Source organism: Cynoglossus semilaevis, chromosome Z, assembly GCF_000523025.1.
Source record: "Cynoglossus semilaevis isolate Cse_v1.0 chromosome Z, Cse_v1.0, whole genome shotgun sequence".
NCBI lineage: Eukaryota > Metazoa > Chordata > Actinopteri > Pleuronectiformes > Cynoglossidae > Cynoglossus > Cynoglossus semilaevis.
The window spans coordinates 17,247,439-17,268,760 of record NC_024328.1 but is presented as its reverse complement, the minus strand read 5'-3'; the positions used below and the strand labels follow the sequence as shown (position 1 = coordinate 17,268,760).

The window sequence follows — 21,322 nt, the reverse complement described above, 5'->3', positions numbered from 1 at the left end:
TTAAGCTTGCACAGCATGTTCCGTTACCATCCACTTAGCCTACTGCACACCTGGAAAAAAAAAACCCCTGTGAAACACAGCTGCACTCATACACATTAAATGTAATATTTATAAAACCTGATCTCCCAATTATGCGCCCGCAGAATCTGACATTTGCCACGGGCATCTCGTGTTACCTCTGTGGCTGCATTTCTAAAAAAATTGGTGTCCACAGTTTTCAACCCACATTTTTCAATCAAATGTTGAAATGCTAAGCTTGTTTTTTTAGCTTTATATCCTCACCACAAAAGCTTCTGCTCTGTCTGCTGGAGCGCTCAGCTGATCAAGTATATAATATAATAAATATATTATATTTTATATTTTAAATATAATAAATATATAAAATATAAATGAAATGCTAGCTCTAGAAATTCAATCCTTAACATTTTGGTTGAACTTTTAGCCCTATATCATTAATCCACCTTAAAATTAAAATTAAGAAATATAAATTTTAGTTGTGAGACCCAATGTAAAGACAGTCCACAGCAGAGTAGGCTGGCCAGTGAGGTAAGAAAGTAAGACAGAGACAGACATGGAAAAATGCTGAGAGAAAATTTTGGATCCATTTTACATTTTCACTTGAACAGAAAGGTATCATAAAACTAAAAACCATTAGAGGCCATTAGGCTGGTGTCAGTCTGTAGCAGAATAACAACACAGCAGTTAGCAGGCAAATGGTCCGCACAAGTGGTGCTGCCTGGGTGGATTGAAGTCCCTTTTTACCGTGCTGGACTGCGATGACCCCGACATTGTTCTTACGTTACGTTACACACAATATCACCACAGGTTTATATTCTGTGAGTGTGCACACGCTAGTGTACTGGGATTTTATTTTATTTGTGCTTTTCTGTAACTCCTCTGATCTTCACTCGTACACTTTTTTTATTACTCTGGACTTTTTAGGACTCACCATCCACACATTATCTAAAACCACTGCGTTAAACTATTTGATAAAGGGGTTAGAGTTACCGGGTTTGGAAATACATTGGCTGTGTGTTCCTATTATTTAGTTTTAAGTACAGTCTGTAATGTAATTTATTTTCCACAAAGAACAAATGGTGCTATTCATTTGTGCGTCTGAAATGGCTTCTGTTGGAAAACATCTGAGAGGGAAATTATTTTGGCAGTGTTTATCAATCTGAATAACTCCTACTTTAACTGGCTTTTTCCCCTGTTTCTGTGCTGTCTCTGCTTCACACAAAGTAAAGCTGTTTGGTTAAAGAGTCAATCTGTGAGATGGCCTTTCCTTCATCTCGCTAACTACTTTTTTTTTTCTTTTTTACATTTTTCTCCCCTGCCATCTCCCGGCCCCGACTGGATTCATGTAAAGGAAACAATTTAGAGAACAGTTAGTCGATCTGAGCGCTGCGTCCCGCATAGGGAGTGCAGAATAACGAGCACTGCCAAAGGATAATAGCCATGATTTAGCTCCATAGTCAAAAGGTTACGCTGCCTTTGCACCACAATGAATGGACGTAATAAGATACCCCTTCGGACAAATGCATCTCACATGAACCTCGGTGCAATTGAAGCCAAGGATCCGACTTGTTATCGTTATTTGTTTTAGGTTTTTGAGAAAACTTTTGGATTTGTGAAAAAAAAAAGGAAAATTACTGTCATGAGAGAATGAAGTGACAGATGCAGAAATTAAGGACAAAATCTCAAGTGCTTTTATCTTGATGACTGACAGAGAAAAGGAACAATTGGCCTGCTGTAACGTTTGCCTAGGGAAACGCAGAAGAGGTCGGGGGTCGGGAGGCTGTAATGATTTTTAACTCGCAGCTGCTGCTAAAAAAGTCTACACGTGTAGACATGTATGTCTAAAAAATATCTATAAATAAAGTATAGAAATACATTAGGCCAGACATATGGTGTCTATGTTTGGTTTAAGTTGAAACCTTGTCTGTCAGAAACTCCTTCTTTGTAGAAGTCTGAGGGACATCTTATTCAGCAGGTCAAAAAAAAACTCCTCTTTAGCAGAACATCAAATTCCACCGGACTTGTAACCACCAAATTTGGCTTATAAATCTGTAAGAAAAAACTTCAAATCCAAGGGTCGAAAACCAAAGTGAAACATACAACAGCTGCTCCAGACACATATGAACATGTTTTTGTTATTCACGTTAACTGTATTAGAACTTTTTGACTTGGTAAAAGTCACAGTGACTTTTTTGTCTTACAGATTTTAACCATTTTGCAAATGCTTTCCTAATATTAATCTGGCTTCTGGTTGGTGTGAGCTCCTGTCTGCCTGCCTGTATGCAATATTTTTTGTTGACATTTTGATTTTGTTTTGTTGTTTGTGTTGCTGTTGACATGTGGTAGTGATTACATGTATATTTCCAGTACTTCGGTGCTCAAGTTGTCTATTTGAAACACATGCTTTCTTTGTTTCACTGTTGGCTACTGTGTAAGCTGAGAGGGTGTTATACACCCACCCACACACACACACACACACACAAACAGCAAGGCAGGGTGGTAACTTGCCACTGAGTCAAAACTAACTAACATCATATCATATATTTCACTTCAACTTTTTTCCATGCCCCCTGTGATAGTTTTCTTCTGCATAGAAAATCCCCTGAACAGCAGATCAGATTTGTCTAAATATAGGCAAATGGCACCAGACACAAAAGGTCAGTTGGTAATTTAATTTAAAAAACAAACAAACATAGTTGTTGAAAGGAAGACCCTGAACAGATCAGTTACTGTCATAAATAACTGGAACTTTGGCAATTTGTACTAATTTGTAAATCATTTTCTTCATCTTCCAAAAAAAAAAAAAGAATTTATATTTTGTATAATTGGATTTTTTGTTGGCTCTCTTGAGTTTTTTATCAAATTCCACAGTAAAATGCTAAAGCTAATGCTAGTAATTACCTCTTTTTGTCTATTCATCCACCTCTTCTGCCTATTGCTCGAAATAATGACACCGTTCTTTTCTTGTTGTTGAACAACTCAACGGCTAAATGTAGCTGTTAGCTCCGTGCAGCTTTAAACCCCAGCATTTATAATTCTCTCTGACAGAATTTCCCAAAGAAGCCAATACATTATAATCTAATTTAGTCAATTTTATTCTAATCTAATCTAAGTGCATTTGCTTTTGCTAAAACCATTACTATTTAGATTTACAGTTAACCACAACTCAGTTTTTGTTAATTTGGCTGATTAAATTCAAAACACCACCCACATGATTTTCCACAGGTAAATAAAAATGCCAACATTTTTCTACTGTGATCACAGAACTTTTTTCAAGATAAATGTGAATTTAAGCTCTTGTGTGTAGACGGGATTGTGTATTTTATTCTACCCTCTTGTAAAAATAAGGTAAATCTACTCTGTCCTTTGTGTTTCAGATTTTAACATTTTTGCTTCAGTTAATCATGCACCACTGTTGGTGAAGGTAGGTATGCCTTCAAAGTCAGGACTTGATTTGCCTTTCAGCCCCCCCAAAAAAACAAAAAACAAACAAAAAAAAAAAAAAACATGCAGATGTACGCAGGCAGTTCCAGTGTGGAGCTACCTCATCAGTGTCTACTGTCACATCCTGCTGCCTCCGGGTAGCATGATTGACATGTGAGACAGCCAATTATAAAAGGCAGGGGAAACAAAATAAACATGTAGCAGCAGGAGGCCTATGCCGGGCCATGAAAAAAACATGAGTAGAGTTGCTTATGGTTTGATTTGGTTCTGTTTCACGTTTGTTTGTTGTTGCATGTTATTGGCTGACTGACAATATTGGGGGAAAGTGGCAATTGTGTGTGTTTTTGTGTGTTTGTGCTTAAGCAGTGCTGGTTTGACTCATGTTTCAGGGACCAAAAAACTGACTGTGGGTCTATTGAATAAAATGTTGTGTAAAAATATATTTTACATTAAAACCATGTATTAGGGTTTGGATAACAGTAATTTCAAAGATATAAATGTAGGAAATGTTGCTTTTTGCCTGTTTAAATGAAGGTTTTCTAATGTCATATTTTTAAACAAATCATAAAAAAACTCATATTTACTCACAGAGGTTTCTCCTCAGGGTATGCCTTTATTTTGACGCAAGAAGACAATTCAGTTTCTGTCTCGCAGAACCAGTTTTTAAGTGTTTTTCAGATGATGACATGATGACATGGCATAGTAAAATGTTTACCATGTGTCACTGTGGAAAACACGTGGCTTTAATATGTTCTTAAATTGTAAGATCGCCTTGTTATCCGTAATTAAAGTAATTGGCAGAAAAAGTGATTTACAGCATTACCTTCTGGAAAGAGTCAACGTCGTGCTTTTAAAGTTGCTGGAAGAATTGTTGCCTTGGCTTGTCGTTGGGATTTAACTGTGGAAATCAAACCCAGATCGCTGTTAACTGAGAACTAAATCAAGGGAAAGAATGCAATGTGGGAATGGGAGGTAGCCAGAGAGCACCGAGCCACAAACCACAGGCTGACTAAAAGGTTGCCACCTCCCCCTCTTTTCTCCGTCTCCCACCTCCTGCCCTTCTGTCCATCTATCTTTCCATATTTCCTTCATGACTGACCCCCTTGGTTCACCAGACCCCTGAAAGATGGAAGCCATGTCATAAACCAGCTCTCAAATGGCGACACACGGGACGTAGACCGATTTTAAAGAGTAACTACAGCCTGAAGGCAGGTCCAGGGTGGACTGGCCATGCAGAATGGACTTTAAATAATTTTATAAAAATAAAAAAACAATTCTGCCTTTGGGGGCTTTAAAAAGAGGAAAAAACTGTTGTCAGAGACCCACATCATCCTTGGTCAACCCTTATAGGGACAAAGACTCACACTCACAAGCTGCCTTGAATGAATGAATGGTGCTTGGACACTGGCCCGCCCCGGTTTATGTGCGCTTTAGCTGAGAAACTCTGCAGATTTGCACAAATAAATTTAACAGTTTGAAAAAAACAATCTTATTTTCTTAGCAAACACACTGTTAGATTTCAGTGGTTTTCACATTTGGTTGGGTCTGAAGCAGGAAGGTGCTAAGACACCAAAAGGCTTTCCCGAGCACACACAGTCACATAGCCCCACACATTCAAAGAGAATTTCCCCAAATTCTCTTCATGATACTTTAGAAGTTATTCTTGAGAAGCCTTGAGAAGTCAAAAGTTATTCCTGACAGGATTTGCGTATTAACTACTGTTGTACGAGATTTCCTTGAATACTTCTCCAGTCGTTTATTTTGCTTTATTGTTGGACCTGTTTTGTTTGACGTTTGTAATTAAAACAAATTGACCATCTACTGGCTGCTTCCACTCCTTGCCTGAAGACACCTCACACAGCAAGAATCTTTCAACACTCATGTTAACTCTTAGTGATGTTCACTGTACCTCTGTAGTATCTCAGATCTTGACAAACATCTTGGTTAGTAAATATGAAGAGACTTAGTTCATGTCTTATTTATTCTCTGATATACACAATTAATAAGTGACATTTACTCTAATGGTCTTTGGAGATAAGCTTGAATTTAATTTAGTAAAGTTCATAATGGCCAAATACAAATAAATATTACCATTCCAAATCCAGCATCATGTGCAGGCTGTTGTGTAAGTCTCTGATGTTTTAATTTTTTTTTCTTTTCTTTTTACAGTCTGGCTTCATGGTTTTCTGCACTGCCCATGACCACATTCAGGAAAAAAAAAACTTGTTCTGACTCTTTCCTCCTCCTGTTCTGTTGCTGAAAATATCTTTTTTTTAGTTTTCTGTCTCCCTGAACCCTGGTTACTCATTCCTTCATTGTCCGCCCTTTGTTTGTCTCTGACTTTGTTGTTTAAAACCGTGAATTCTCACACACCCAGATATGATGATAATGTCTGGTTGTCAGCATTTCTTTTTGTGTCTTTTTTATGTCTTTCTCTAACCTCTGACAATGTTTCCAAAATTTAGTGCATTGTTTTATAGTGCAGGGCATGGGGCGATAATGAATTTCTCTTTTTTGCTTTTTGTCTCACTTTATTTTGTAAAGCTGTTCCATCCCTGTTTGTTCTATTCCCATATATCTACTCTTTTTCTTTCTGGCCAGATTTTTGAATGTTTAGATAAAACATGTCTAGTCTGAAATCCTTCCTTGACGACCAGACCTTGAAATATTAAGAATTTATATTTATTTTGACAGAAAAGTATCATCTTATTCTCTCTTCTCTTGTTCTCCATTTTATTTCAAGCATATTTCTGTCTTTTTGTTATCCTTAAAAAAAAAAAAAGACTAACCACTGAAAGGTCGATTATGTGGCCAGAGCAAAAAAGACAGAAAAAACGCTCTGTAAACTTAGATACGAATGAAGTCACAAATGTGTAGTCTTGCAGTCAAATTCCGCTCACTGCCAACTTATAAACGATACACATGCCGCCCATATCCGCAGAAATACAGTAACAGAGCTGAGACTTACTGATTCACAGCGACATATTTCAATGAGTACTTCAGAGCAAACTATCTGTGGAGTGTTGAGCTGTCACAAATCAAATCTGTGATGACAAATGACATCCTCAAGTTTACAAGAAGACTACAGAGATATGAACAAACAAACGGGAAGACATTTCCAAGGTCCAAGTAATGATGGCGACGTGACCTTTTCAAAGAGCTATAGCAATTATTTGACCAATCATAATTTCTGATGTTGGAACTGTGTGACTTACCGATACTGATTTCCCTCAGGTGACAATGTTAAATAAAAAAATAATTCATTTAAAACAAAATGTTATTCTCATAACATCTTATTATGAAATCTTTCACCCAAACTCATTCAGTCTCACTTTTTCCTCTTCATTCCAATGACTTTCAAAATAAAGTGCTTGACGACTGGTATGAGCAGCTGAATAAAAATGAGTTCCTGTGCAGCCAACCTTCTGACAAATAAAAATTAAGCGAATACATTACTATTACGTCCAAACAGTATTTAAAAAAAAACTATGTGATGCTTTAGCGTTAGCCGCAGGCTAGTAACGTGGCACAACACAACTTAAAACAGCTGTGGTAAAGATTCGTCTGAGGAAAAAAAGTTGTTGTTAGTCTCTTCAAACAGGGTACATTCTACACCAATATGGTGTCGGGCAGTGGTTTGGAACTTCCTCAGGTAACCAGTTAGCCAGAGCGATAATACTTCCATTGAAGGTCTCTGAATCAAATCCCATCTCAAATTGTTGGGTTTGCAGGTAGTGACTTCAGCAGTTCGCTCTCAAGGCCATTGGAAATGAAAAACACGCACGATGCTTGTAACTATGTTTATCTGAGAAAATTATGAATTTTTTCCCATATAAATTAAACACAATTCAGGAAACAGGTGATCTCCCATCTGGAGTTTACCTTTTAACACCACTCCCTGTCTCAACCTCTTCCCCCATTAATTAATGTGTGTGTGTTTTTTACCTTCATGGTCTTAACTGCAAAAATATACACACTACTGTTCGATGTTACGGTTGTGTGCCTTCCCCCTCCCGTGCCCCCTCTTTTGAGTGCCATGTTTGCGAAGTAACTGAAATGTGTTCCTCTTCTTATTTCTCACAGACCAGCCACTCCAATGAGCATGAACCATTCTTAACCAATCCCCTTGTGCTGGACAGGTCACTAAATACTGTTGATTTAAGATGTTTTCCCGTCCAGTTTTCCACTGGATGTCAGGGTGGTATGAAGAACATCAAAGAAGTGGAAACCTCCTCACTCTTTCTCACATAAATTGTTTACTTTCTGTCTACCACTTTGTCTTGTCTTCACCTTCCACCACTGCCACTACTTCCTCCCACTCTCTCCTCCCTCAAAGACACTTAGAGATGGAGAGAAGCACACACGTGGGGATTTGGGAAGTGGTTTTTGGACATTGGCTCTTCTTCTGAGCCATTAAAGGGGATTTCAACAAGAGAAAATGGCATAAAGGAATGAAAATCCACCAAAGGGCAGAGCATGAGAGGATGGGAGGGAGGGAGAAAATGAGGTAGGGTAGAAAAGGCCAGTATCTAAATACGATAATAGAGGAGTTGTTTCTTCAGAACCATTTTAGTACTGCGCTGCTCCAGCGTGTTCTCCATATAATTTGAGTGGTATAATTTCTACTCTGCCTGTTAACCCAATTGTAAAACCCAAATCTGCTCGTCGTGCCTCCAAAAAACCGGAGACTCTGCGTTATGTTTTTTAATTGTCGATGTATGGTGCGATGCAGAAGGACGTTTTTTTTCGTAGTCAAAAACTGTTTTTATTTCTCAGTGTGTAAGGAAAAACACACTCTCTCTCTCTGCAAAACAACATCCGCACTTCCACACGAAACAGCGTCAAAACAACAATCCGGTGACCACTCAGAAAAAAAATAGTGACAACCGCCTGACTCTGGAGGGGCGAACAACAACAACAGTGCCCTCTTGTGTCCAACTTAGGTACTATCCTTTTCCACAAATCTCATCCCTATTGATCCATACGTGCCCATCTCACCGATATTGTCTAAAGCCAAGTGGAGCAAACTAATTCGGGGCTTGTCATCATTCTGGGTGGATTAACCAAATAATTCCTACTGCTAAATATTGGTGTTAACAGGGTGGAGCATTGGATGACAGAAGGCGAACACACATTCACCAAGAGAGGGAGGCAAGGCCGGGCGAGTTACGCCACTATCTGCTAATGGACCGTGGATGTCTGTGCTAAGGTATCAATCTCAAATGTTGTCCGAGCTTGAACGAGAGTGACTTGGATAATGAAGAGAGGGATCCTGACATGCTTGATTGTTTTGCTTAATTGTTTCGCTGACTGTTTTGTTTCGCTTAATGTGCCTTATAATCTGATGCACCTTATGTATGAAAATAAACCCGTTTATTCATATTGCATTTTATAATTCAGCGTGCCTTATGGTATATTTTACAGTATATATTTTCTGAGGTCCCCTAATACTCCTGGTGATCCTCCAAAAGCCCGTGCGTCTCACTTTGAAATGCCCTAAAGTTAACATTCCTACATTAAATCCTGATGAGGTAAAATAAGACAAAGTCTGTTCCAATGTCTGAATGTTTAAAGGTTGACCAAATTAGAATTTCTTCGATAATGATGAACAATTTTTGTCATCACATAAATACGTCAGCACGAATGTGGGCTGAATCTGTTTAAATGTCATGTTTAGGCGACAAGAAGATGTCATTGGATTGTATGTGCCTCTATAGACAGATAAAGTTTTAATAGATCCAGCTGGAATATGATGGCACAAAAAGCATGTGCATTTAACAGTGAGAAGAATGAGATTGTCTGCTTTCTCCACAAGTACAGCATCAAATAATAATGATTTTGGCCTGCCAAATGCAAAGCTTTATTCTCAGTGGTTCATCATTAATGGCACCTCCAAAATAACTCCGGCAAGAGCCGTGAAACCTATAATCATCCGCCAAAGATAATGAGGGAAAAAAGTGGGAAGATGAGAGTGTTTTCTTTGACATGTATTAGACAAACCATGATTACTTATGCAGGGCACAGGAAATGGTACATTAAATGGAGAAGTCACGAACACATGGTAATAAAAATACTTGTCTTAACTTTAAAAAAAAATCCTTTCAACTGACCACGGACGGGCTTTAATTTAGAAATTGTGTTGAAGTTTTAATTATCACTACTAGAAAACGCAGTTCGTTTAACTGATCTCTCAGAGTGGAGAACATATCTGGGCCACATCATGTGTGTCTCAACTCGTCCTCACAATAGTTCTACCAGATGACAACACGGTTGAAGTCACAGTCTGATGCAATGGCGCTGTAAAGCCATTTACCTTATGGACATCAGTGATTAAGTCACTAATTAAACACCCAGTTCTGTAACAGTCATGATGAATGCAGAATATTTTAAATAATTGTATTTCTTTGTTTACCGTTATTTCCGCACTATAAGCCGCTACTTTTTTCACACGCTTTGAACCCTGCGGCTTAAATAATGATGCATCTAGTTTATGAATTTTTACGGGCTAACGAAGTGCAACTGCTAGCGATCAACTTTTCTGGTAGGCTACTGTGTGTTACGAGTAGCGTATGTCTGTCTTTGAATGGCTGTCTGCAAATATGTGTGTGTGGGGCTCACACGAGAGAGAGAACTGCAGTGAATGCATCAGTTGGTTATACAGGAGCTGTTAAAACTCTGTTTATGTTCTGTTGTGCTCAGTGTGGCTGATAATAAAGACCCCGACATTCCTGTTTTTGTTTACCTCTGCTCCGGACAAGCACAAAGTGAAGGGAGTTTGCCCTGATGCTAACGTTAGCTTCGACCCTGGAGCAGATCACGTCTCCCCATTTCAACTACGGTCAGGGTGCCGAAGCAGGAAAGAGCTAATGTGTAACCAGTTGTGTTACAGGCACTGTTCGGAAAAAAAACAATGTATTTAATTAAAAGTTAAATAAAATCTTTCTATGTAAATATCCCATGTTACAACGTGGACCCCTGTGGCTTAGAGAAGAGAAGTGTGGCCTTTAATGTCCAATAACTTTTTTATTTTTAAATTTAGTGGGTGTGGCTTATTGGCTTATTTAGGTGCGCTCAGTAGTTCGGAAATTATGGTAACGTATTTTCTAGGAAAAACATGGAGGGCTTAAAATTGACTCGCACAGTTGTAATTAAACACACGATCCTTCTCATCCCTAAAGCCCTTTTCTTTAAACCATCTTGTGAAATTGCAAATGCCAAGGTTCTGTGGACTGATGCAGTCAGTAGTTCTGGCACCTAGAAAATGTGCCTGCATGAAGCAATTGCCTCGTGTACTTTTTATCAAAAGGATGGAGTTAATGTGTTTCTATACAGTTGTGTTGCCCGGGCTGGGCCACTGTTTGTTTTTCAGCCAGGGGAAGAGACCATATTTTGATTGTGTTCCTTTGGAAATTGTTTTGACTAAAATGAAAGAAGGAGAGGAAAAAATGTCAAATGTTGAGGCAACAGAGAGAAGTCATTTCAGGATGCACAGATATTCAGGTGTCGTCTGTGCTGCTGGTGCTCAGCTTTCTTTTTTTACTAACACTTTTAAAATCACTTTTAAAATGCTTTGTCCAAAAGACATTTTGATATTTTGTAACTCAGTGTCCTGTTGCATTTTCTCTCTGTCTACTTTCCTTCTCTTCCCTCTCTGGCTTTTGTCAAGCTGGCATGTAACCATTGCTTCAATTCGATTGCATTCATTGTAAATAAACTCACTCCCAGGATTCCTGTTTTTTTTTTTTTTTTGTTCTTTCTTTCTTTTTCTGTTTTTTTTTTCAATTTGTACAGAGATGTTGGAATAAGGTCTGATTTAAAAGACAACAAATGTTCATCTGATTCATAATTGAATTATTGAGTAGCTGCTCAGAACTAATTTCCAGTGTGGTTTTGAGATTTTAAAACTCATTTAACTTAAAGCAAATGCATTGACGTGTGTAATATATTCACTGAAGCATTTTGATTTACCTTCACACCCTTTGTACACAACTGTGTCATCATAGCACACACAGAATCCAAATCCAAACATTTGCTCATGTTACCATAACTATTCTGTGAATTGACTTTTACTTTAGTAGATAACAGAGCTGACACTGAGTCAAGCTTTAATTATAACTTTTATCTAACATTTTCCTCAGATCTAGAAGTTGGATGTTTAAATTTGACACAAACCTTTTTGTTTTGTTTTTGTATGTAGTAAAAGCAACTGAAGCTGTGTCTAAACATTAACTTCTCAGCTGTTGACTTTCAGTGAACATTATGACTAATCAATTTGAGAAGACCCCAGGGGAGGGTGGAGCCTGAGCAAAAGGATTTTTTTTTCCATACAATCTACATAACATAAAAAAAAATCTGTTTGATTCCACAGTTGTGTAATTGATTGGCATAATTGTTACACTGTGTGCTTCACATCAGAAAGTCACGACTGCTGAAGGGTCAGAAGAAAGTCCAAGCAAAACTGTGGTTTTGGCTGCTGTTTGTAGAGGTTAACACAAAACAGTAATTGTTAGCTCTGTGGTTTTTGTTTTTTTTTTCACTTGAAAAAATGCAATTTTGCCGTGACCTCTCAGCTGACCTGTAACATGATGTCGGAATCAGTGTAGAAAAAAAAAAAGTTATAACTGACAAATAGTTTCAGGCCCTGGTTTTAACATGTAGATAACGTCTGGGTCATTGATAGAGTTCACAATAGAGAGATCACAATAAAGTTCACAATAGACCAGAGTGGAAGCCAGCAGAATTTCTATATTTTCCTAATATTGACCTTTGACCCCTGCACTTTAATGTAAGTACTTCATCAAGTTTGAACTATGAAATTAAATACAGTATAGTGTATATATAACACCACATTATATAAACTAGCGTTACCTTAAGTACCAGCCACAGAGGGAGAACTTTGTCTTTTCCATACAAACAGAGCAGTCGGGACTTGAACCCTCATCCTTTCAGTTGGTGAAGAACTCGCTTTGTCTCCAGATTATAGTCATTTAGCAGTTTTGAGGTTGTGAAGTAGTGTGTTTTGGGGGGCTGGTGTGATTGCATTTTTAACAAGAACACAATAAAAAAGCATGAGCTGAGAGAAAGAAAAAAAAAGTTGAGAAGTGATGCCAACTTGTTTTTTGTTTTGTTTTCTGACAAGTTGGTTTTGCCCAGGTAAGAATATAACTGCCCTGCACTAGTTGTGGAAGGTGTGAAGAATTGGAATTAGCCAACCCGTTCATTGCCTTCCAGTGTGTTCTTCTTTACTGTATACGTGTGTGTGCCAGCACCAATAGAAGCAGCAGCAGACTTAAACGTCTCAGGCAGGGCTTAAGTACTCCATTACTCTATCAGCTGGGTGTACAGCTGCAGCATAGAGTTCATTGGCACTGAATGAGTAAGGCCCTTGTGCAACAATGGGAGGAAGCAGAGATGGAAAGTAAATGAGACATAGTGTACGTGAAGGGACTCGTGGGAATACAGATGCAGACTGAATGATGCAGCAGCAGAGGCTGTACAACAGAACAATCGGACAAGACAGTGAATAATAGAAGAAGAGGGAGAATGAAGCTAGCTGCCGAGCACCATGTCAAGTTTGTTTAAAAGGAAACAGAATCCTATCACGCCACCTTAAAATGCAGCAAATCAGCTCTTTGACCCAGCAGATCAAATGCATTTTTTTAAAAGTCCGACTCCCCAACAGAGTAATTCTCACTTCATCTCTTGCTTATATTTACATCAGCCGTAAGATCTCCACTGACGGAGATCTTCACTTTTCATTCATGCTGATGTACCTGCAGCTGACTGCAGTCTTTTTTTATTCCTGTATTCTTGTTTTTTTTTATCTGAACATGGAGACATGATAGTCAGTTAGAAGCCAGTACGAACTGATTGATCATATTTGGTGGATTTCTGATGTTCTTTCGCCACAGTGCTGATGTTTTAAACAAACCAGTCAGTGAAACAAAGAAAAAACATGTTTCTGATAAACCTTTCTTTATGTTCTGTCATGTTTGTCATGTAACATAAAAGAAAACAAAACAATTTGCAGATTTAAAACAAATTGTGCTCATACAAATTAAATCTGCATCTCCTAAATCATAGGTATTTTATGGAAAATTACAAATACCTTGCAATTTCTCACATCCTTCTCCTCCTTCACTCTCTTCCCGACAGCGGAGAAATAATTCTCTGTAAATTACTGTATGTCTTTTGTCTCGTGGTTTGAGGCTTCTGAAAATTCTACCTGAGACAAACATTAAAGTTTTTTTTTTCCCAAATTACTTTGAAATTAGAGAAGAACAGAGAGAAGCTTAACACAAAGGATCTACGATTGCACTTTGAAGTTTGTACAGAAATATTTGAGGGGGGAAAAAAGGACACAAGTTGTTCATTAAAGCGTAATTTAAAAAAAAAGTTTACATCAACTGATTGGACGCAGTTTGTTTGTTTGTTTGTCTTCTTGTTTGCAGCACTGCAGCGTCACAGTCAAGGTCTTACAGCATAAACACTCAGATAGATATAAAATTTATTGCAAATATAAAGTATTTAAGGTATACAAGAAACTAAATGAGACAGAGAAATTATCTGGTACTGAAAGTCTGAAGGAGAGAAAAAAAACAGGTTTTCAGAAAGAGAAGGCACAGGCAGTTTTCTGTTTACCACCTCATAAACATCAGCCTTCACATGAGAGACGGAGCAGAAAAGGCTCTTTATGGAGTTTTTTAAGTTTAATGCAGTATAGCTCCTCAGTAACATATAAAATATGTGTGAGAGTGTGAGAGGAACAGGGACAGAAATAAATGATGGAAAAGTATGAACTCTGAACAAACATGTATTTACGCTTTTATCAACAGATTTATTTTTTCACATTTAAATCACACCTGACATATCACAGGACATGGGTGCTATCGACAGATTTCACCATTAAATGTTACTATGTGTACATTGAATTATGTCATTTGTGGCATTCTATCAGGCTAATTAAGACCTCACTGTGTGGGTAGTTTTATACTGACTAGTGATGGGAAGACCGACACTTTTTACTGATTCGAATCGTTGACTCTCGAAGAGTAAAATAAACGAGTCGTGAACGAATCTTGAATTAATCATTTCATTGCATGATTTGTTGCAAATTAATTTCATTCATTTTACAGCAGGTGACGCTTTAGCCCTATTGTGGGCGTTGTAAAGAACATTGCGGTTCTCCGACACTAAATACTGAAGGCAACATGGTTTGTTTCCACTGACAAAGTCCACAAAATGCCATAAGAAATTAAAACCATGTGAAAACCTTAGAAAGGTTAAAAGGTTAAAACACACCACAATGTGAAGATGAACGAGAACAAAACAGACCCGAGCTCTCTGTCATGTGACAAATTAAACAAATCTGCGAGAACGAAGCTTTGAACAAATCTACGAGAACAAATCTGTGACAACGAATTTTTGAATGACCCTGTGAGAACAGCTTCACATTAAGAGTTAATTGTTTCATGTTGAAATCAGCTGATGATTAACCGCAAATGATATTTTCCTTGAGTACAAATACAATTCATTATTTGCAGCTGATCTGCTTCCATTCCTCTCAGTTAGTGGTTGAAGGACCTCAGCAGATAATATGCAGAGATAAGCAGTGTTATGGGCATGCTGGTGCCTGCTCAAACCAAACGGAAGCTGCCTTGTTGACTTGCTCAAAAGCCAATTATGGCATTAACTAAGTGGAGTTGATTGCTTTGAGGGCATTTTTATACTCTTTGCAAACCCATGCCTTTATTAATTTGTGGTGTGGTGTGTGTTAGGTGCTGTTATTCTCTGTGGTGAAACGCCATGTGGTTTGAAATGATAACATTAACTTTCTGTTGCATGGAGACATTCTGTGTCCATTTAGAATTTTCTTTTATCCTGGCTACTTTTCATGCTGATGTGTGTCTCGGTGTAACACAATGAAAGCCCAATTAGAGTGCATTGGTTTCAGCTATCACAGCAGCCATATGCTCATTATAGTGTGTACAGTAGGTGCCACTGCTATCCATTCAAGCCGACCTGAAAGGACGGTGTGCATGCTGCAGACTTTTAAATCGAGTGGCTGAGCACTGAGATCCTATTCACAGCTTGTATTAAAAAGAGTTGTCAAAGAACAGTATGGGTTAGAACTTCAGACTGGCTGGAGCTTTCACAGTGTTAGGCCTGCTGCCACTTGGTGCTGGCTGGAACTTATTTTGATGTCAGCGTCTGCTTATATGACAAAAACACTTTTTTTCACACCAAACAAACTAAATCTCTCTTTTCCAAAGACGAAGTTGTTTTGAAACTTAATGAAAGAGTTTTTTTTTTTTCACTCAGACATCTCAGTATTTCTGGTTTGATGGGTGCTATGTTGTGATAAATGGGATTTTGTGTGAACACAAAACAGTTGCCATTAGCTGGACTGAAGAAGTTTGTGGACTTACTTGAGGAAACATAATGGAGTTTCTACTACAAATCAATTGGGCTCTCTATATAACACTCATCTATAGCAGTCTCGTCTATGAAGAACTTTAAGAAATATCCATCAGCATACTCAGTATTGGTGAAAACAAATGAAAAATACTGATACACATATTTTCCGTTTGCTAAAGCTCTATGGACAAATGTGTGAGTGCATAGAAAGAGCCAGACATAGGAATGATGGCTAATTTGATGACTAACACCCTGATAGAAACGATAGCCTTATTTGTAAAATATGGGTAGAACTTCCTACTTCCTGTTCCTGGAGGAAACAGTTGGCTGCTCTCAAATGCAACAAAACTAAGTTATACCTAAAGAGCACATAGTCAAAAGGGCTATTTGAGAAACTAGCTAACCAAGCTAGTGAAATCTATGTATTCATATCCTACTGTTTAATACATGTCTGGGTCTCCTACCATGGTCTTTTGATTGTTGTGCTTGGCTCCAGCTGTTGAGCATACAGAAAACAATTGGTTTCCAGTTCAGAGCCGTAGTGCCAAGGACCTGAAAGCCTGTCTAGCTTTGTTAGCAATAGCAAAACAAAAGCTTCAATGTTGTCTTTTACTAATAGACAATTGGGGAATATGACATTTAGGTCCCCTTGACTGCCCTCTGTTGGAGCACACTGTAAAAACTTTGTTTGTGTTGCAGTTTGTGATGCACTTAAAACTTTTATCCCAGAGTTGGTTGTGGTATTAGGCTTTTGATGTAAGTTGAGATGATCCCTAAAACCTGCACACACATTTTTGCTCACCTGCTAACATTACCATTGTGCACTTGATTAGCCTGATAACAAAATCGTGTGGAAGTGGGGTAGTCTTAAGTAACAGATGTGCAGTCTTCTAGAAAACAGAGTAATTGAATGTGGTTGTGCTTGGGTGTGCATGTACTTTACCGAAGTCACCATTATCTTCAGCGGTCACACAATAAACAATGATTGTAACTCACACACACAGGCACACACACACACACATACATACAGTCTGTGAAGCCAATTGTGGTCCGACTGGAAAAATATTACAGTAAATAAAATGTGTGTTTTGATTTGTTACTTATTGATTAATGTTATTAACATTTACTCTAGGTACTTGTCCATAAAAACCATACTAGCCTGACTGGTCCGTCACTTGCCCTAGAGCTCCAAACATTTTTCTCAAAAAGTTTATTTTTTATTTTTGAAGTTTCCTGAAAGACATCAGGACATAAACAGAGCCTTGATCTGCTTCACAAAAAAACAACATGACATCTTGGCAACAGATTTAGGCTGTAAGCAGGTGATTCAAAGGGGAAAGAACTTAAAACAGACTCTTTTTTTTTACCAAATGATGGGTAAAAGAGGACATAAGATGGCTGGAGAAGAGAGAAAGAGACACAAATAGCAGTGTTAAAGGGTTCTCCCAGACGTTTCCCCATGGGCCGAGGTCTATGTAATATTTAGAGGTACACAGGGCAGCGGTGTCACTCACTAGCTTTTAGACCTCTCTGAAAAGCAGTCAAACACTACCAGCTCCCTTGGCACAAAATAGCTGTATGCAAGTAAAGGGATGTATATTGAAATTGAAGCGTTGGCTGTGGACCACCGGTGTCCTTAGTGAAGGCAGTTTTAGCACAGCTAACTCTCTTAGCCTACAGCAACGAGTGACCCGTTTGGAACTTTCTCTACACAACGGCAGCAGTGACTCTGCTTCCTTATCTTGAGTTGCATCATTAATTAGAATTAGAATCAATTTCTGTTTCTCATTTAAATTTAAATGTCGAAACACTAAAGTACATGTTTGAGTTGCCCTGTAGTGCCACTACAGAATATTCGGTGCCTGCCACTAACCACTGTTGGCCAACTATAATACAGAAAATCAATTTGGGATACAGCACCAGTGGCATTATTAAGCACTTTTGTTCTAGCTTAAGCTCAGACCTTCCAGTGGCCATTTATGTAAGAGCACTAGCAGCATGCTCAGCTTACAGTTAGGTTAACTAACTGTAAGCTAGACCTGTTCAATTCTACACTGTACACTGACTGTGATATAAAGTATCTGGAGATTTAGCATGTTGCTAAGAGTTGATCCCAGAAAGGACTATAAAGGAAGTGTGGGAGAATTTTCTTTTTGTTTGTTTGTTTTGTTTTTGTTTTATTTATTTATTTATTTTTGTTTTTATTTTTTGCAGTGTATCATGGTTCTCTATTGAACGATTTTATATTAATATAGGAAAATCTAGACAATAATTTAAAAAAATAAATCTTATGCAACAAAATGATTTTGTTGTTTAATAGCAGGTTTGAAATATAATTAGAAATTTCTATTGATTCATGTGTTGGCATAAATGTTTTATAAATGCTGTATTCATTTAATTTAATTTTTTTAATTTTTAGCCTTGATCTAATCAAACAGGACCATGTGGTACACAGAGAATCCCACCACTAATGTAAAACTAAGGTAGTGTTCATGTTGTCAACATATACCTGCCATATAAATGTTGTATATATTAATGAATGTTTTTATGACATCTAAAAAAATGTATAAATATTTCTAAAGTTAATTTTACTTTGCTGTTGTGTTTTTGACCCAGTTAGAACTGTTGCAATTCTGATGTTTATTGTTAATATAGCCGTTGAAGTTGACTCCTTTTTTCTTTTTGACTTAACCACCCACGTGCACGTACACAAAACAGACACACACATTCAAAGACAGATTACATAAACTCTTTAGCCCCAGGCCCTTGGGACCTTTCAGCACCTTCCTCTAATGTCAAAAAGTTCAGATCGTGAGTGTGTGTGTGTGTGTCCAGAGTGTGACAACAGGCCCTTTCATAAAGGTCCTGGCCATTCATGTACCTTGGGGATCAGGCTACACGGTGACTGCCCCTGGACAGACCTACATCTTTGTCTCCCTACCGATTTTTTTTTTCTTTCTATTTTTTCTGGTTTATCTGCCAAGATTTCAACAAATTACTCTATTAGTAAGACCTGACCTGATTTTTAAAACACTGTTTTTTTCCTCATTTATCCTATCTACCTTGTTTTATACAAGTTAATTTCTTTCCACTCTCTCTCTCTCTCTCTCTCTCTCTTTTTCTCTCTCTCTCTATTTCTCTCTCTCTCTTATTTGTACCACATAATTCAATTATCCTCTTTACACCCACAACGCTGCATTTATTGTGGTAATTTAGGTTTGCTTTAATTCCTGTATTTGTGAATGCAGTTGTTTGTGCTGGTGACTCATTCCCTGTCATACGTCCTAGTGAAAGTACAAAAGGACCTCGTGTACTCACACGCTCACCTCAGACTGCAGATAAGTCTGTTCAGCAGTCCATTGAGGTCCACATACAGTATGTAGGTCAGAAGGTTTGCAGCCGGGTGTGTTTTCAGGGACAGAATCTTTGCCTCGGTTCCTCCTCCGCCTCCCTGACAGTCCTGTACTTTCTTAACAAATGTGGAAGGAACACAGAGTCAGTCATTCCTAACTGGACCTGAGATAATTTTAGGGGTTATCTTTTTCAGACCTTTCCATTTCAATTTTCATTTAAAAAACAAAAACAAAAACAAAACAACAGATATGTCAATTGATATCCTGAAAACTACCAAGGCTTTATAAATCCTCCTTGTCACACCTGGTTCTTTAGCCTCCTAAGACAGCAGGTGACCATTTGGTATGTAGTCCAAATAGCTGTTGAATCATGCTACATGCCACTGTGTCCCTGGGAGAACATTCAATCCCAGAATCTTATATTGCTCATGATAACTAGACCTGTGCTAGTCCCTGAATTAATAATTTATAAATTACAATTAATTAAAAACCTTAGTGATTAAAAATCTTAATAGTTTTTGTTTTTTGATGCAGAAAAAGGTCGTATACTTCTAGCCATCCATGTTATTTTAATTATAAAACAAACAATCCAAAGTACATTTCCATGAACTGCTATGTGTTAACCTTCAAATATAAACATGAACTCCACAATTCAAAAGTGAAGGCAGATCTCTAAACTGTCCTTAGTGACCATTAGATGACTTGTGTTAAAAATAAAAAAATAAAAAACACAGGTTCGATCGTCCTATTGGGGGACTTCAATGCCCACGTGGGCAGCGACAGTGACACCTGCAGGGGCGTGATTGGGAAGAACGCCCCTCCCCGATCTAAATCCGAGTGGTGTTTTGTTATTGAACTTCTGTGCTAGTCACAATTTGTCCATAACAAACACTATGTTCAAGCATAAGGATGTCCATCAGTGCACTTGGCACCAGGACACCCTAGGCTGGAGGTCAATGATCGACTTTGTAGTTGTGTCATCTGACATCCGGCCGTATGTATTGGACACTAGGGTGAAGAGAGGGGCTGAGCTGTCAACTGGTGGTGAGTTGGCTCCGCTTACGGGGGGCAAAGCTGGATAGACCTGGCAGACCCAAACGTATTGTGAGGGTCTGTTGGGAACGTCAGGCGGAATCCCCGGTGAGGGGGGCCTTCAACTCCCACCTCCGGGAGAGCTTAGAACAGGGAGGCTGGAGACATTGATTCTGAGTGGACTATGTTCTCCACTTCCATTGTTGGCACGGCTGTCCGAAGCTGCGGCCGTAAGGTCTCCGGTGCCTGTCGTGGCAGCAATCCCCGAACCCGGTGGTGGACACCGGAGGTAAGGGAAGTCGTCAAGCTTAAGAAGGAGTCCTACCGAGCCTGGTTGGTTCGTAGGACTCCTGAAGCAGCCAAAAAGTACAGACAGGCCAAGCGGACTGCGGCTCGGGTAGTCGTGGAAGCAAAAACTCGAGTCTGGGAAAAGTTTGGGGAGGCCATGGAGGAGGACTACCGGTCAGCCTCGAAAAAATTCTGGCAAACCATCCGGCGCCTCAGGAAGGGGAAGCCGTTTCCCACCACTGCTGTTTAGCTCTATACCCTCCACAGGGTGCTTGAGGGTTCATGGGAGTTTGCCCAACCGGTCCACATGTGTTTTGTGGACTTGGAAAAGGCTTTCGACCATGTCCCTTGTAGTATTCTGTGGGGGGTGCTTCGAGAGTATGGGGTTGGGGGCCCTCTTTTAAGGGCTGTCCAGTCCCTGTACGATCGGAGTAGGAGCTTGGTTCGCATTGCCGGCAGTAAGTCGGACCTGTTCCCGGTGCATGTGGGACTACGGCAGGGCTGCCCTTTGTCACCGGTTCTGTTCATTATTTTCATGGACAGAATTTCTAGGCGCAGCCAGGTGTCGGGTGGGGTCCAGTTCGGTAGCCACCGGATTTCATCTCTGCTTTTTGCAGATGATGTGGTGTTGTTGGCTTCTTCGAACCAGGACCTGCAGCATGCACTGGGGCGGTTTGCAGTAGAGTGTAACGCAGCTGGGATGAAAATTAGCACCTCTAAGTCCGAGGCCATGGTTCTCGACCGGAAAAAGGTGGTATGCACCCTTCGGG

General features: G+C 38.9%; 1 protein-coding gene across 1 annotated transcript in view; it reads left to right on the top strand.

Annotated features, from left to right (window-relative positions):
- The window catches only part of LOC103398184 (netrin receptor UNC5C-like), a 215,439-nt gene that overhangs the window by 35,659 nt on the left and 158,458 nt on the right, over positions 1–21,322 (top strand). The window lies entirely within an intron of this gene.